This window comes from Aythya ferina (genome assembly GCF_964211825.1).
Source record: "Aythya ferina genome assembly, chromosome: 2".
Lineage (NCBI taxonomy): Eukaryota > Metazoa > Chordata > Aves > Anseriformes > Anatidae > Aythya > Aythya ferina.
Window position 1 is genome coordinate 69,729,865 of NC_140297.1, and position 17,677 is coordinate 69,747,541.

Consider the following 17,677-nt stretch of genomic DNA (forward strand, 5'->3'; position numbering starts at 1 on the left):
TTATTTCCTTGGACTTGTGCAAGATGGGCAGCCCTGGCTTTGTGTGAAACATTTTCTCTTCAGAAGTATGACTGGAAACATTCCCACGTTTAAGTCTGCAAAAGTTTTTTTTTTTTTTTTTTTTTTTTTTTTTTTTTTTTTTTTCCCAAAGCCGGTTTTTGCACTTCAGTTTGCTGAGCCTGCCAGTAAATGTTCTTTGTCATTAACTGCAATTGCCTAATCCAGGATTGCAATGCAAGTTAGGTATCTAACTCCAACTAAAATCAATATGAATTAATACTTTTTCCTCTAAAAAAATCTTCCAAACTTTACTAGGTAATTCTCTGTATTGCTAGGACCAGAATTGCCTCCACAGATGTTGTCACTGCCCCACAAACCTTTGAAGAAAGGACCTTGTTTTGTTCTGCATCCTACAGTACCTGGTGCCATAGCCTTCTCGTTTCTGGCTAGGGCCTTGAAGAGCTACATTAATGAAAAAAATAAAATAAAATAAAAAATAAAACAATAATTGTAATACCAAAAACAGTAACACCAGTAGTAATAAACAGTTGCATATTGGTGCCACACAACTATTAATTACTTCAATGTTTAATTTAATTTCTAATTAATTTAGAATTAATTTCCCAATTTCTGTCTGAATGCAGTTGTCATAAACTTCCTGTAAGAGACCAGTAAGAGACCAGAAGTGTTTTAATTTCCATTTTGTGGAAATGGAATAAAAAGGCTCAAAACACTGTCATCTGAGTACTCTAACTCCTAGAGTGACCTCATGGAAGTTTGTCTTCTTCTTGGGAAAACCGTGTTTGTAACGGGGTTAGGGAAGGAGCCTATTTGGGGAATTTTCCATGTTGTGGGACAGCAGACAACAAAGTCCCCAGGGGTCAGAGCAGTTACTGGAGTTCAGTATTGTAATGTTACAATAATTTCCCTCTTGTGTTGACATTACCCTAGGGATTGGGGGAAAACTGAATGTTGCAGACCACTCTGACTTGTGAGGAAGCTGTATTTGATGATAAGAAAAAAGTTTTCAAAAAAATTGGTATGTAAGAAAGAATTCTTGGGTGTGGGTGGGAGGTAGCCTTATTTTAAAATGCACTATGTTCAAAAAACAGGAGCAGCTTTGCTCCAGGTTGCTTATCCCAGGCAACGAGTTACACCTCCACGCAATTGAGGCAATACCAGAGGGAAGTGATTGGGGAAAGGTATTAAGGGAAATTTGTACAGCTGGAAAAGATCTTTAAATTTGAATTCTTAATGGGAAACTTATGAACACACCAGAGCTGAGCAAATATTTCATACTTTATATGACAATACTACCAATAGCAGTGAGCTGCTGCAATTCACGATCTGGCTAGCGCAGTTTGGCTGATAGAGCAGGAGAGGTGTCACTGTCATATGATGATAGCCTTTGCTCTCTCCTGGACTGCCTGGGATTTCACCTTGGACTGAGCCAGTCTATCGTTCTGCTAAGGGAAAAATAAGTGGGTTTCTCCATAAAACAAGCGAGTGTGATTGAAGGATGTTTTGCTCCCCTTTCCTCCCTAATAATTTACAAGTTCTCCCTTGCAGGAAGTGGAACCTGAGAAAGTTTCTTCCAAAATGAAAAGCTCACTCACAGATTGACTGTTAAAAGTGCACTGTGTGTTTGTCAGGGATGCTCTAAGTGGTACTAAAGCTGACAGAATATAAGCAGGAGCTGACAGCTTCACTCCAGTTACAGCTGATTAAAGGCTGCAGGGGCCTGGGGGCCCCATCTCTAAAAGAGGACCACTGGAAATTCACCAGAGCTCTTGCAGCCTGTGTGTTTTACATTGTCTGGCACAGAGTACTCTAGGTATCACACTCAATAATCAACTTCTGCCTCCAATTCTGGAGTGTTTGATAACAGAAACAGACAAGAAGTTAAACATGCAAATGAGAATTGCATTACGTTATGTATGTACATTGCATTGTGTATGACAAGCAGCAGTGTAAGATGTAAGCACTGCAAATGTTGGGCCTCAGTGTAAAGTTTAGAGCTGTTTGTGGCTCAAAGCTTGTGGTTGGGTCCTCTACCAGCCTCCTCCTCATTTTCATATAATTTATTTATACCATAATAATCCTTTCATGCTGTTCTATGAAGGCAGCTGAGTGCTGGAAGCCTGTCACAGTCACCCCGCTTGCCACTCCTGCTCCGCTCCCATTGTGGCTGGGCTGTGTGACTGCCTGGAAGGAGTTGAACCCTTATCACATCTGCACCCAAGCCGTGGTAGGATGCTTGTTTGGGAGCGCTGCCTTCATTAGATGGCTGAGCACATAGGTTGAACCTTTGTGGATGGAGCATGCTGGCTGCTCAGTTTGGGGACTCTTATCTATAGTTATGTAGCCAAGGCACTCAAGCCTAGCTAGTGATCCAGTCTTCCTCAGTTCTGAAAACCTAACCAGAATCATTAAAAAAAATCTGACTACCAAAAAGTGCTTAGTGCTGTCTGGAAAGAAGAGAGAAATCACATCTGCTGTTCCGATTGTTCTTGTTTGTAACTTCCAAAAAGCTAACAAGCATACTTTTCTCATGCATGGTGCATGCACCTTTTACCTACACCTATGCTGAACCAACTCCTCTTTGAGAACATTTCGTTCTCTCAGTTCTGTCCCAGGTCAGTTTTACATAATGGGTATTTTTTTGTTCCTTCACTAATGCCTAGAGAACATCACATCACAATATACCCTCCCAAATATTGGATAATGAAATATGACACTGTAACAGGTGGGTTATTTTGTTGTTGTTGTTTAGTTTGTTCTGTTTTACTGAAACAATTAGAGATTTTTCTTTGCATTATTTCTACCAGGAGCAGTCTGTTAAGCAAAACAGAAAAGCAAAGACAACCATAAAAAGCAAAACAACCATATTTCCCCCTTCTGCCCTAAATCTCAGTCTTACTTTATTATCACCAGAGGCTGGATTCTCAAAACTGCTGATTTAAAAAAAAAAAAAAAAAAAAAAACCACAAACATGCAATCTTTAGAATACTTTTGCAGAGTGCTTTTTTTAAATACATGAAAATAAATCAAAGCTTGTGGCTTTAAAAATCAGAACTGCAAGCACAATATACATGTATAGTAGGTCAAGTAATAGATTTTCTTTATTACATTAATCTATTAATATATTTTTAGAAATGTTAAATATTTAAAGCTCCAGACTGAGAGCTATTATTAGGGTGATTTCTTTGCTTAAGTTGAGTTTAGGTAATGGTTTTGATCTCCATTTTCATTCACATAACTGGAAATTAGTTTTTCAAATGTGGATAGCTGTTGAGAGGAAGATGTGGCTCAACAAAAGAAACTCAAAAAGCAGATCATTCCTTATCCCTCAGTGACGGGAAATTGTAATTAGTTTAGGCAAATTGTTTAACGACATAGTAGTAGTATATCACCAGAGCGTTTTCATACTCTGAGCCCTCTTGTTGTTTTCTAAAAGGCAGCCAGTAAGACCTAAGGACTTTTAAAGTGCGTCACTCAAGGTTTGCTGATTTCCTCTAAGTGAGCAACAAGAACTCTGTATATTTCAGTAGATATGTATGTATGCATCTGCATATATGTCTCTATATATACATATATAGCCATTTATTTAAGTGTATATGTAACTGTATATATATATATAAGTTCATATGTATATAAATTGTAGGCCAGGAAAAGAAACATATATACAATCTTTATTTGTCCTCTTCTCCAGACTTCCTTGGGTCTACCTTTATATTTATTTGTTTTAAATCTTTTGGGTGGGCTTAATTAAAGCTCTGCTGGAGCTATTAAATTCTGCCTCAGATGGTATTTCAAACTTATTTTAAGATAATACAGAATGTAATAACAATAATAGGAGAATATAATTGCCATTACTGAATGAGTTTATCTTTTTTTTTTTTTTTTTTAAACATAAAATAGCACATATAAATTAGAATCCATGTGTAAAAAATGTACATGCCTCAGAAAAGATGCACCGATCTTTTGACTTGGATTTGGACTAGAGGAAAAAAAAAGAGGAAAAAGAGGAGGAAGTGAGTTTATGTGAGAGACTGGAACAGAGAGAGCTCAGGAAAAGCAAACATGCTTTGCAAAAGTAGTTCAGTTTGCATCATTTATTTCAAATATATATCCTCTCTGGTGTGTGAGTGCTCCCTCACTTGCTCCTCCCTTCTCTTCCTCCACCTCCCCCAGTCACTTTTCTTGTAAAAATAGGAATTCCAGTGCTGCTTGCATTCCAATATGCTAGTTCAAACACGGTGCTTTGCAGTAACTCAGCACCTGTGTACTTGACTACTTACTGCTGATGAGCCTTGCTTGCTGGTAATCTAGATTTATGGTAAGTCTACCCTTTTCCTTCATCTACAAGGTCCAGGGACGTTCAGATAGCCAATCTGCCCTTAAATATGTCTCTGAGGAAATGGTGCTAATTAGTATTGGAATTTACAGCCTTCCATTTTATTGACTTGTCCTACTTTCTCCGATAATTAACTAATGAGTAAAGTAATGAGCTATGTTAGTCAGTCATGATGTTCAATTAAACAGCAAATCAATTATTGAAAATAGTTTTGGACAGCTCTTGTACTGTCATAAGGTAGGAGTGTGGATGTATGTGCATGCATGTCTCCACTGCATGCCCTAGATGTGGCAGCATCTATCTCCAGAGGGTACCTCACTGCAGGGAAGAAGGGGGCTGCATGGCCACAGCCAAAGCAGAGCACTGTCCCCTCTTTCCCACTTTGGCTGCCCTCTGCTCAGCTCCGCTAAACTACACCATGATGTAGGAGATTCCCAAAGTGAGCTGCTTTGGATGGGGTGGAGGTTCCAAATGCTTGAGAAATATGAGATGGCTATAAAACAGTGAGCACTTTTTGTAATGCTGAAGACAGCAAAGAGATGGTATGAGGTACATGTACTCATTCACTGCTCTGATCCCTCTGCCTCTTTTCTTGGTACATGCAACACTTTCCACTGGGAAGGCATGATCGACCCAGAGCTGGCAACAGAGCAGAAGGGACCAATGCACAGATACGAGTCTTCAAAATCCTGCCTCTCTCTTGGTTACAACTGTACTTAGGAGGGACAGAGGGGATGGCAGAGAATTCAGAATGTTTCCCCAGAGGGCTTTCCATACCACCCTGAGCAGCAGTTGCCCACTGAAAGGGGTTCTCAGGATCACTGTGTCACAAATCTCCTGCACCATGCCCACCAAACTTGGGAGCACCACTGCACATTGACTCTTGTGTTGTGTTTTGCCATGGTGAAACAGTGACTCAGGGCTTGACTTCAATCCTTACAACGCAGGTGGTGTCTTTTTCAATGGGCCAGCCACAGATCTTTTTGAGAAATAGGCAGTTATAATCTCCCTGATGTATGTAGAGTTGAGGCTATGAAACATGAGGGGCATACAGAGGGCTGTAATTTGCATCATCATTTAGTAACTTGTCAACTCTCCAGTGTTACTTATCCTTTCATTTGACCTTCATACCCTTCCTGTTTCCGTCAGGTCCTTTCCTTCCCAATTTCTGCTGCATCAGCTGATTGGTGCTGTTGGCCCAGCTCCCAGCAGCTCTAGGTGCTCTCATGTTCACCTTCCAGGTGACACCCAGTGTTGCACTTACTGTTACGTTTAGTTCTTCTTCTGTTGTTTTGTACTTTAGCATTATTTCCACATAGAGCAGGCAAACATGCCCTAAAAATTCAGCAGTCCAGGAAAAACGTTTACATTCCTACACTTTACCAATACAAATTAGTTTTGATTCAGCAGCAGAATTTCTTTGCAGATGGCAGTGATACCACGTTGAGCAATGTGATGATTTAAAGAAAGCAATAAAAAAATAAAAGTTCATACTGGAAAAATTAGGTTGGCCTTAAAATTTTAACCTAATACTGTCAGATATGGTAAATGAAAAATAACACTCCTAAAGCCTTGCCATGCTCTCTTGCAGTTTTGTTTGCATAGCAAGGTGGCACAAATAGTGCCTTGCCATTGTTGTTGGCACTGTAGGCAAAAAGATTTGCCCTATAACTATTCATTATTAATAATAGTCATCGCACAACCTTTTTTTTTTTTTTTTTTTCCCAAAGGTAGTGAGCATGCATTAAGTTACCCCACCTATCCCAAACTGAGAAGGAAAAGCAGGCCAGTGAGCAAGGTGCTTGAATATGGAGACAGCAGACTGAGTGTTGGCTGTAGCCATCCATTTGAATTGAGATTCATTAGAGAAACAACAAGCCAAAACAAATCAAACACAGTTCAAGAAAAGCAACATAAAGTTTTCATTTCCAAACAGTTTTAATTCACTGTTTGTGCTCTTTACTGAGATTATGCAAGGAACACAAACATTCCCATATGAATTAAATTACAATTTACATATGAATTACATTAGAAATATGAGCTACACTAAAGAGATAATTAGCGCTGTCCTGGGTTATGTGTGCGCAAACAAAATTAAATAAGAACAATTTCAAAGCCAAATTTTGCTTTGCCTTTTCAACTAAGCTGGTTTAATCAGTGATAATGACTGAAATAAATCCACTCCATATAAAACAATGCACAACATATCAGACTGTGTGAAATGCCATTACTAAGTCCCGTGCCTTGGTAAATCATGCAGTCAAGCAGGAGTACGATGTCACAGACACTATGCTACAGAAAATGTGCCACTGCTGGGTGCCAAATGCTGAAGGTGATGGTCCCTGAGGCTTGCAAGAAAGCAGCGTCTACAACAGGCCAGTGTTGCCGCTCTGCAGATAGTGATGGGGGCGGCCACAAGGGTGTGTACCAGGGATTTTTTTAATCTTTACATAGGAATGAGAAAGGTCAGCCCTAGGAAAATACCAGTGCTAGCACAGTGCAATGGGAGGGAGGGGAGCGGGAGAAGCAGAGATGTTGGGAGAGGAGCAAGTGAGAAAGAAAAAAATACCCAGCAGAAGACTACCTGCACAGCAGTGCCTTAGCCCCTAAATAGAGCTATGGTTTATGACTACCTTGCCTAATGAGCTAAACTCTGGTGACCATAAAACTGAAATATAATTATGACATTAAGGATGCCTATATTTGAACTTAATTATTAATTAATTTAATGAGAGAATAGGAGGTTGTAAAACTGCTAATTAAACGGCTCTGTAAAACTGCAGACGGCAGAGGATTTACCAAATGATGAATCCCACAACAGTATTTGGGCTATATCAATATTCTATTAATATACAGTATGCCAGAGGTACTGGCTAGTACGCTACTCACAGTTAAGCCGATGTGACAGGCATACAGAGTGAAAGAAAATGAAGTACATAAAATTCCAGATGACAGCAGCCTTGAAGACGATCTCTGCCCCCGCCTCTGTGGCAGCTTCTGAAATCAGTTAAACGAACTCAGAAATGCAGGATAAAAATCAATCTTACCATTGCAAATGTGAGTGAATTGGCTCGAAGCAAAAGACCCACCTAAGGTCTTAGGCACTGGGGTGTTGTGCTGCTCGCTCTCTGCTTGCATGCAGGAATGGTCAGAGCTAATCTGGACTTAAGTGCCACGAAGCGGGAGAGATGCAGCCTGAGAGTGTGTGTGGCGTGTGTGCGCCTGCATGTGAAAGAGGAGCTGAGTGAGAACAAAAAATAACTGTCCCTGTGTGATTAGCGAAATGAAGCTCAAGTGAACCTGCAGGAGCTGCATTCAAACCTGCGGGGGACAATTTCAGAGATTCCCACACTGCTCTGTGAGCATGCAATGAATTTTCACTGCAGTGTTCGAATGGCAACGCCAATTGGATGACATTCATTTAAAAATACAGGGAAGTAGTGTAGGAAATTTTTTTCTTTAAACATAGAGCCTGATTCAAGCAATGTCAAAAGAAAACTCATGGGGAGGTCTCACTTTGCATGTGTCTAAATGTCTGTCATGACTTATTACTGGGGGAAAAAAAATTAGGTATCCTTTATAGTTTTGTAGGAAACAATGAAATACCGCTGAACAATGCAACACAAAAACACCAGGTCAAATGTATGAGGTATGTTTCAGTATTTGCAAGAATTCTTAAACTTTTTTTTTTTTTTTTTCAACCTGCTATCTGACATGGCTATCTTACACATTTTATTTTTTCAATGTACTGTTGACAGCACCAAGAGGTGATTTGACAAGAAAGATCAAAGTAGCAATATCAAGAAAATAGGGTGCGAGGAGGAGATGTGCCCCCCACTCTAAGGAGAACATCACAGGTATCACATTAATATCTCCCATTTCTGGAAAATTGATGGAGGCTAAAGATAGGAGTTTTGATCCTGCACCTGAGGGTTTTTTTTTTTTTTTTTTTTTTTTTTTTTTTTTTTTTTTTTTGAGTAGGGAGTAACAGCAGTTTGTTGCCACCTATTATCAGTTTGTTGCCACCTAAATTACCTTTATATCAGTAAACAGAAGCATGTAAGCAATTTCTGAGAAGGTAATCTCTAGAAGTCACTTCTCAGTGACTGGTTTGGGACAAGACTTTAGGAAGTGTCACTTCTTGTTTTGTCTTTTAATATCTATCTTGGGACATATGAACAAGGTAATTTTAAGGAGCTATGTGCTTCACATGATAGTCTGGTTTAGCAGATCTTAGATACTAACACAATTCACAGTCTCTCGATACTCAGAAACCTCACTGGTGAGCTTTGTGTGAGAATCTATAGCTAAAAGAGCTTCTGCTTTAAAAAATCTTGATACCAATTTAGAAAACTACTCTGTCTGGTTTCCATCTTATAATATGTGCAATTAATAAATATGAAAGCTTCTATGCATTTATTATCATTGTTTCATGCCCTGCAGTTTATAGACCCGATTTCTCAAAAAGTGACTCTTACCAGAAATAAAACCAAACAGATTTCTTCTATTGTGAGACCAGCTATCAAGCCTGCCCCACTGACTGAAGGCTTTTGCGAGGTCTGAACTGTGTTTCATTCATACAGGTTTCGATCCCAGCAACACAGACAGTGAGTTAGCAGTTGGAATTGGTGGGTTTCTAGTAAAAAGTAAATGCCAAATGAGTCATCATCACTATGTTGCAAGTTACATATTTAGGCTATTGAAGCAATTGCCTTGTTATGCTCCCCAGAGCAAACATGGGCTGAACTTTATTACTTGTTTATATACTTGTTGTATATGACTTGTGCTCCTTGCCAGAGAAATTATACCTGCAGCACAGCTGCAGGCCAGAAGGGAAAGAAGGGTACAAAACTAGGGGATGTTCTTATCTCCAGACTTCTGAGAAAGAAATATCTTAGAAAGGGAAAATATTGGTGAGAGTTGTTCTCAACCAAAAGCCTATTGATGTTTTTCTGTGATGCTTATTGCCATGCAGTTATGAGGAGGTCCTGGGCAGGACCCTCATTGTAAGGAGTATGAGAGGACCAGCTGACAGCTCTGAACCTGAAGTTCACGGTTGTCTTCACAAAACTGGTCAGTGTAGACCCTGACAGAACATGTTGTTGTCTCCTTCTGCTCCGAGGGCTGCAGAACTGTCATCTGGCTGTGGTTGGAGAATGTGGCAGGCATCTCTCTGGGTACCAGCAGCCATGGTAGCAGTGCCGCTCACAGCCATGTACAAGGGATAACCCCGAAGTGGTCTACACACTGTTACTAGCAACTTGGCCAGCATTTATGTATGTCACAGTTTGGAAACCTCAGGTGTTGTGAATTCCTTGAATGTTATGGGTAAAATCCATCTGTGAGCCAGAGCTAAAGCATGGAGAAGGGGTACCTGCCAGGCTTGATTACCAGGAAAGAGATCCAAAGCAAGAACAGGCATGATCAACTACTACTGGTATTGCAGTCATGTGCCAGGTTCTTGCTGTGATACACATGAAAAGCCTGTACAAACCCCAAACTTTCACTGATTTGATTTAATTCCTAAGGATTTGAAATGTTTGTTTTAACTAGGATTTAAATCATCAAGAAGGTTAACGTGATTTAAGTTAGCTGTTACTTTTGTTTGGATTTGTCCTTTTTTTCTCCCCTTTAGAAAGCTTGACTTTTGCTGGTTGGTAAGCAGTAAAATATGTGGCTTACTTCATAGTAAGCTGCCCACTTCAAGCGTTTGTCACTTATCAGAAAGATGCATTATATCTTTACCCATTTTCTTGCCAGCTTTTTAGTTTAATATAGTTTAGGATCTTTTTTTTTTTTTTTTTTTTTAACTTTTATATAATACTAGAATGTGGTGAGTGTATCTCCTTTTTATTAGGTGAATATAATTTTTATTTTGGTTGTGTTATAATTTATTTCTATAGAACTTGCAACAGCTTTACTAATGTAGGGAAAAACAATTTAAAAATAGTTCTCACTAAGTAAATCTATCTTAAACTTGGTGAGTATACAGAGTGAAAAACTAAATTCACTTGAACAGATATTTTTTCATTTAAAACAAGAATATTAAATAAAAGAAATAGTGTGATGACATACTTAAGCTAACTGTTCCTGTTCATAATATCCATCAAAGCCTTCAAACTGGTAGAGCTCAAACTTTTAAATCTACTATGTACATCAGAGTTGAAAGTCAAAACAAGCTCTTTGAGTTTTTGTTTGTTCTTAGTTTCCGATTGGTTTCTCAGTGTTGACTGAAGTATATATTGAACAGAACTGAGTTCATTGAAACAGAAAATAAAAATCCTGAAAACAAAATTTCTGCACATTGTACAAAAGTACATTGGTGTTCAAACCAACTTTAGTTTATAGTCCTTTACCAGTGATTCCCCAAGACTGGTGTTTTGACTTGTTTTTAAAACCTAGAGTGAAACTAGCAGTGCTTATAATCACGTGGCATTGCAATGCTAAATGATAGAGAAAAGACAAGGCCCGATTGATAAAAACATAAGGTGTTTTTTTGTTTGTTTGTTTGTTTGTTTGTTTTTTCCTTTAGTTTGAAATAGAAGATCTGGAAGTTGAAGTCAGTGAAAATGGAGGATTACTGAATTTACCAAGTGAAAACAGAATTTACATTAGTTTGTGCTATTGCAGTCTTTCTTTAAATCAAAAGAAAAATGAAGAAATGGAACAGAATAAAGCAAATAGGAAATAAAGCAAATAGGAAATGGTTAGATTCAATGTTTCCCTCTCAGGAAAACATACCATTTATTACATTTGGTTTGAAATCTGAAAGCTAAAAGGTGTTCTACCAGATATATGAATTACCAGTATGATAAAAGTTTGAAATTATATCAACAACTCTGTTGTTCCACAAGATGAAAACAGTGAAGCTACATCCACAAGATAACTGAAATGGGATGTGAAGAAATATATGAATATATTAATCAAGTAAACCCGCGTAGCATTAAGATGGTATTTTTGACAGATGGTTTATGATCACATGATATTGGAGGAGGTAAAGTGATCTGATTATTTTTTGTTAGGTTTTGAGATCACAAGTTCTTCTGGTAGGAAGGTATAGGAAACAACCATAGGGTCTAAAATCTGAAGAAAGCTCATTCTTAAATTTTATTTTGCTACTAGATCACACTAGTAGTTAATCTCTCTAGCCAGCTTCCTTCACTGTTTATTTATGAACAGTCTGTGAACTTTTCCATACCTTAATTAGATAATTATCATAAACTCTCTTCCAAATGCAAGTGTATAGAGGACAGCAAACAGATTTCAGCTGCTTAAGCAAGCTGCCATGACCTCTGGATATTTTGCTGCAGGGAATTACACAGCCTTTCAGATGATGTCACAAGGAAGGTGGAAGCCTGGCATGGTTGAACCCTTTATGCTTGGCATGTGTTTGAGAAATCTAGCTAGATACTTTTCTTTTGTTTCAAATCACTAACCAGACAAGCATCATAAAAAAGAATGAGTCAGTCTTTCTGTTCCCAAACTCCAAATGTATTAATCTTTTCCTTACTCTGTTGGTTTTGATTTATTTGTGGAGGAAAAGGAAGGTAAGAAAGCAGCCTGGTTCAGGTTAGCTGCATTCTCCTGCAAACCTCAAGAACCAAGGTACCTCTGTTTTCTAGCACTTTAAGTCTTGCCCACGAGGAAAGTGAAAGCAGATCAGCCTTTGCTTTAGCATTCAGAAATGGTTGTTCCCACAAAGCCTGGGTGCCAGGCAAACTGCTGCTTTGACAACAGTTTGTCCAACTGAAGGAAGGCATCAGAAATAAAATCACTCTACAGGCAACCTGGGACAAGCATGTAGCTTTTTTTCTTTTTCTTTCTGTGGTTGTTAATTGTGTTCTGCTTGAACACAAAATTTGTTACAACCTCAGTTGGTCAGAAGAGTGTTTAAAAACTGTTCTAAATACAGTTCTCTGTCCTAGATTTCAGCAGGATTATGCATATAGTTAAAGCTATGTGCCTGTTTAAGTACTAGACTCTGTTTATAGGTAAATTTTAGCTTTTAAGACCACCTTTGGATTTTTTTTTCCTTTTGTTTTGTTAAATTAAGTAATTCTTATTTGTTGTATAAAAATCTTCCCTTATATGTTAAAGGCTTACAGAGAAAACCACAGCCATGCTTGACAAATACATTAAAAACCCTAATAAAAAGAAACATCAGAATAAAAATAATACAGAAAGAGGTAAATCTCAGCTATGAAAAAAAAAATATCTATAGCAAAGGTGTCTTACCTACATGCATATAGTTCAGGGCATTGTTTTCTTTTTCTGAAAGAAAAATATTAATATGGAGTTGACATAATTCAAGTAAATATGACATAATTCAAGTAAATATTGCCTAGAAGAAGAACAATTTTATGTGTTTTCAGCAGATCCACTTGAGAAAGTAAAGGTAAAAAGAAGATTAGCAAAGTGTGTCAGAACTGCAAGTGTGAATGCGGAAGAAAAAAAAAAAAAAAGATTTGTGAAGAATTAAAGGAAGGGATTGTACTGTCATTTTCTTCCTCATATGTAGCAATGGCTTGAAGGAGGAAAGCAAGATAGAAGCATGGATGTCTCTTGTGAAAGGCTTCTAATGTCATGAATTGATTCATTTATAGCTTCACATTTGTTGTTACAAGAGAAGCCATAAGAACAGGGAGATAAACCATTCTGCATTCTGGGATAAGGAGAGAAACCTCCAAAGTTCTGAGTTCCTACCATTAACAACAGAAGAGATGCCTCATATATTAAATCAGACTAGAAGGATTAAATAACAATTTGGTCTTTGCATTATGAAAAGTAAAATGCCATCTGCTTTGAGTTTGCTTCCTGTTTACAAATTACTTAATCTGAATGAAGAATAGAATAAAGAGCTATCGCACATTCCCTTGAGCTAATGGAAAGCCCAATTTATGAGGGTCCTCCTCTGTAGGCATGTCAGCAGTATGGCATTTATAAATGGCCATGGATACACTATTGATGTCTCTAAAGATAGCCCTATATATGGACATGCAGTTGGCCATCCCCAAGTTTTTCTGGTGATGTGAACTCCCTTCAAATATATATTTTCTTTTGCTGCATTCTGTCACAGTGATATATATTCTATCAGTGCATCATCAAACGATACTAGGACACATGACAATATCCACCCAACTGGATGACCTCACTGTCACCCAACTTTGATCTAGTTTAATAATTTCTGGTGATTCAGGTGTATAAAGCAATTTCCAGGTAAAGGCTGAAAAAATTGCTGATTGCATAGTTTACGTATGCATTTGGGAATACCAACTGCAGTGAACAACTGGCCAGCATGAGTCCATGTTGCACGAAAAATTTAAAACATACATCAGAAAATACGTTTCCTAAGACTATACTGCCTCTAATTACAAGTTTAAACATTTATTTTTCTCCAAGCTGTCTTGCTAAGGGGCCAAATTTGAAAATGCAACCTACAATTAAAGCATTAAAGGTAATAATATATCAGTCTAGCATCTTTCTCGTATTCAATGAGAAGGAAAGCTACCTGTGCACACATAATGAAGAGACAGAAATATAGTAATTACAGCCATGTTAACATAAATTCTTCTCTGTTAGGACCTATGTACCTGTAACGTCAATAGATGTACATGCACATTTATGACCATATGAATGAGAGCAAAATGTGTCCTATTAAGACAAAGGAGATAACAAGTGAGTAGTATTAGTTTTATATTTGGGTCTATATTATTTAAGCTATCTTCAGGAGTAGTTTGAGAGCAGAAGGACTGAACTGTATTTATACTAATAACATAATAATGTAAAATAAACTTAAACAGGGGTGTAAATTACATTTAACCTGCACAACATGATACAAAAGGGACAGTAGTATAAATGAGAAGTTGTCTCAGAAGCTCTTCCCCTGCAAATTGATTAATATATCAATGCTAGCTGCAATCTAGTTATCCTCTAAACAAAAAAAAGACCTAGTGTTGTAACAGAATGGGAGTTTTTTCTAAGCTGCTTGACTTGAATACAGGGAAAAATAGTACATCTGTATTTCTTCTTCTCTTTATTTTTTATTTCATTTTTTATTTTATTTTAATTTTTCCAGTTGGTCAAATGAGAGGCAGTGGTTTTCTCAACATACCTTCCTTCTCTTTTGTCTCTTTACACCAGCACAGTAACAGGATAAAAGTATCTGTTCCATTTCAAAAATGCAGCAAAGGAAAAGGGAAAATTTTTCAAGTCGTTTTTCCTTCCCTCTCTCTCTGTGCTCTTCAAGCTCTTCTGTATTGCCCCTATTTTTCTGCCCTGCTTATAGGGAGGTTTATTTCTACTACAGAAATACATTTTGGAGGCGGGTGGATCACAGTTGTGTGTTAAATCAAGAACAAAACCAATCTCTCTCCCTCTCCCTTACTCCCCATTTCTTGTCTGTTCTTTTTACTTAAACATAGCTGCTAGGTTAATGATTCATTCTTCTAAAAGGCTGCTGTGCCTACCAGATTATACTGTAAAATCTGTCATTCTGTTTATGTTTAAAATACATGATTAAAGCAGTGGTCATGCTGAGGGAAATGATTCTCACACACAACAAGAAAGGATCAATCCGTGTCTGCTGAATCCAGGCTGTTTTAGTAAAGGCTGCTGTTTTGGTGTGCTGCCAGACCCCAGAGAAATATATATGAGCTTTGAAACTTGGTAGCCATTCTCACATTGAGCACAGCAAGGACCTAAAATAAGGCTTATCACACGTTAATGCACCTTTAGAAGTTACAGCAGCCTAGGTTTCTGTAAATTGCAAGGAAAGCATGAGAAATAAATTATTCAGTCCTAATGGGAAGTGAAAAGTTGAAAAAATTTATTACCAGGTGGCCTGTATGGCACCATTTAAAGTATTTGGAATCACTATGGGATCATACATGTATATAGCCAAATTATCAGTGACACTAATGCCTCTTTATAGTGTCAAGTATTATCATAAAGGAAAATCAGAGGCAATGTCAGTATATTCTTTTCGTTAACACAGTGTGACATTCACCAGATCAAATAGGTTGATACATAAAAACTAGTTGGGTATGTAATGCCAGTCAGATATTAGATTTGAGACTTGCATATACTAGAAAATTTACAAAAATAGCTCATTTGAAATAATTGCTCTGGAGCAGCTCTTTGGACATAAAGCTGTAGGGATATTTCTCAACCATTTTAGAATAGTTATCTCAGTAAATTTCTAAGTATAAACACCCTCATGATGTGTCCTGCCAAATGAAGGTAGTTCTATTCAATTAGCTCTCATTAAGGCAGGCAGAGAGGGGTAAAAGAAGATTCTCATTAAGTAGAAATTTTCATATTTATTAAACAGAAGAGAGAATATACAAATTCAATTTCACATTTACTTTTTACTCACTGAGTGAAGCAGACCTTCTAAAGAAGCCACGATTCTACTCGCTTGAGACTTAGTGTCTGAAAATGTTGCTAGGTGTTTGAGGGACCCATGATGTTGGGGACACTGCAGTTCTAGATGGGGGTTTGAATTATGTCTTTGAATCACAATTATTTCCAAGGAAGGTGGCAGTGGAAGCCTTGTTTTTTTTTGTGTTTTTTTTTTTTTTTTTTTTTTTTCTTCTCAAAATTCCTAGCTCAATTTTTGAAGCAGATAGGAAGTATGCTTAAAATAAAAGGTAATCATTTAAGAGGCAGGGAGTGATAGAACTGAAAAGGCTGCATATGAGATGTCAAATTCTCCATAAAAGCCAGAGATGCTCCTGAAAACCTATCATCTTGTCTAACTGCAGGGTTTCAAGCAGTAGTGTGTTTAAGCACCAAGCAAACACAGTTTAAGAAACCCAGACTTCTACCACTTAGACATGCGATTAGAAAATGCCACTGTTATATTTATAATGCATACACTTTTATTTTAGTCATTGGGGATAACCAGTGCAGTCCTCTGCATTCAAGCTGTTCTCTGTGTTTGCATTGCTGCCCATGACTTTTTACTATTTCAGAATACTCTCTTAGAGGAAAAACTTCATAAATCCTTCTAAAATCCCATGACTAAAGAAATTGCTACATGCATATGGGTTAAAAGCTAGACTGTTTATTATACATATTTAGATCCTAATTGGGCATAGATTACTACCCAGGCCAGACTAAACACTTTTAATTTACCAAACCACTGCTGACTATAAAGAGAAGGTGAAATAAATGTTTAATATATCCTATATCATCTTTCCCAAAATGGTTTCTATTTATCATTCAAGTACCTAATCAATGCAACTACATATAAAATCCACAGATTTTATAGTGCAGTAATAAGTACATGCAAATTATGTTGTCATATAAGCATAAAGACTCAAAAAAGATGTATAATACCTATCAGACTAGTTAGTCATTATCTTAATTTTGAAAGGATTATCCTTATAAAGGCAAGGCCATAATATAATAGGAGTTCTGAAATATGAATAATTAATTCAGAATGCACTCACATTCCCATTTCCCCTTTTCTACTTTTTTTTGTTGTTTTGTTTGTTTGTTTTGTTAATGTTTATGTTTCCCTTTGTAAGCAGCAATATGGTACAGCATCACATCAAATGCACTATGAAAGCTCTGAAGAGCCATCCTAAGTATATTAATCCTCCATAAAAATAAATAAGCTATATGAGAGAGAGCCTTTCTATAAGGCTAGAATGGTAGTACTGGCAGCTGGAGCATGAGGTGCTGAGATTGTGCGTGCCAGCTCTGAGATTCATGCATAAGAAAGCTCTTTGTAGTATTTTTTCTGAGACGGGTTTTGTTGATGGATTTTATGTTATTTAAATTTTTTAATGCTCTTAGTAAAGACTTATCTGTAGTAAGGTTACTGTCTTTATCCCTCTTTCTGTGGGTGTTAAAAATGCCTTCTGAGGCTCGGGTAAAAAATTGGAAAGTCTGAAAGGGATCAGGTCACACAAGAAAGATGTTTCACAGTTGGGACTTTGCAAATAAAAAATAGAAAAAGCAACAAATGTAAGAAGCAAACACCCATCTCTTCCTAACATTACATTTCTTCTGGTGTATTTTCTGAAAGCTGCCCAAGTATAACTATTTATTTTAACTAAAGTAATCAAGATTAATGTCAGCAGTTATGACACACGCTGTTTGCTAAAGAACACATAGAACAATTGCTCAAGGCAAGCTTCATTAAGAAATCAGATAAAATTAGTAAAACTGATTATATTTCAAAACTCAGCAGCGGCAGCAGCTCAAATTGCCATTCAGGAGTCTCCAATTAACACAATTGGTCTTGTTCACAATCAGCTTTGTAATCTCATTAGCCTATTATATTTTAATCATTGGGATAACTGCACAACAAAA

General features: G+C 37.4%; 1 long non-coding RNA gene across 1 annotated transcript in view; it reads right to left on the reverse strand.

The window, feature by feature from the left end:
• Positions 1-7,530, reverse strand: part of LOC311431983 — a 33,497-nt gene extending 25,967 nt beyond the window's left edge. The window contains exons 1-2 of the long non-coding RNA XR_014689751.1: positions 7,447-7,530; positions 7,247-7,354 (exon numbers count right to left, since the gene is read on the reverse strand). This is a non-coding gene — a long non-coding RNA (uncharacterized lncRNA). The remainder of the gene's footprint in view (positions 1-7,246; positions 7,355-7,446) is intronic.
• Between the last annotated feature and the right edge of the window lie 10,147 nt (positions 7,531-17,677).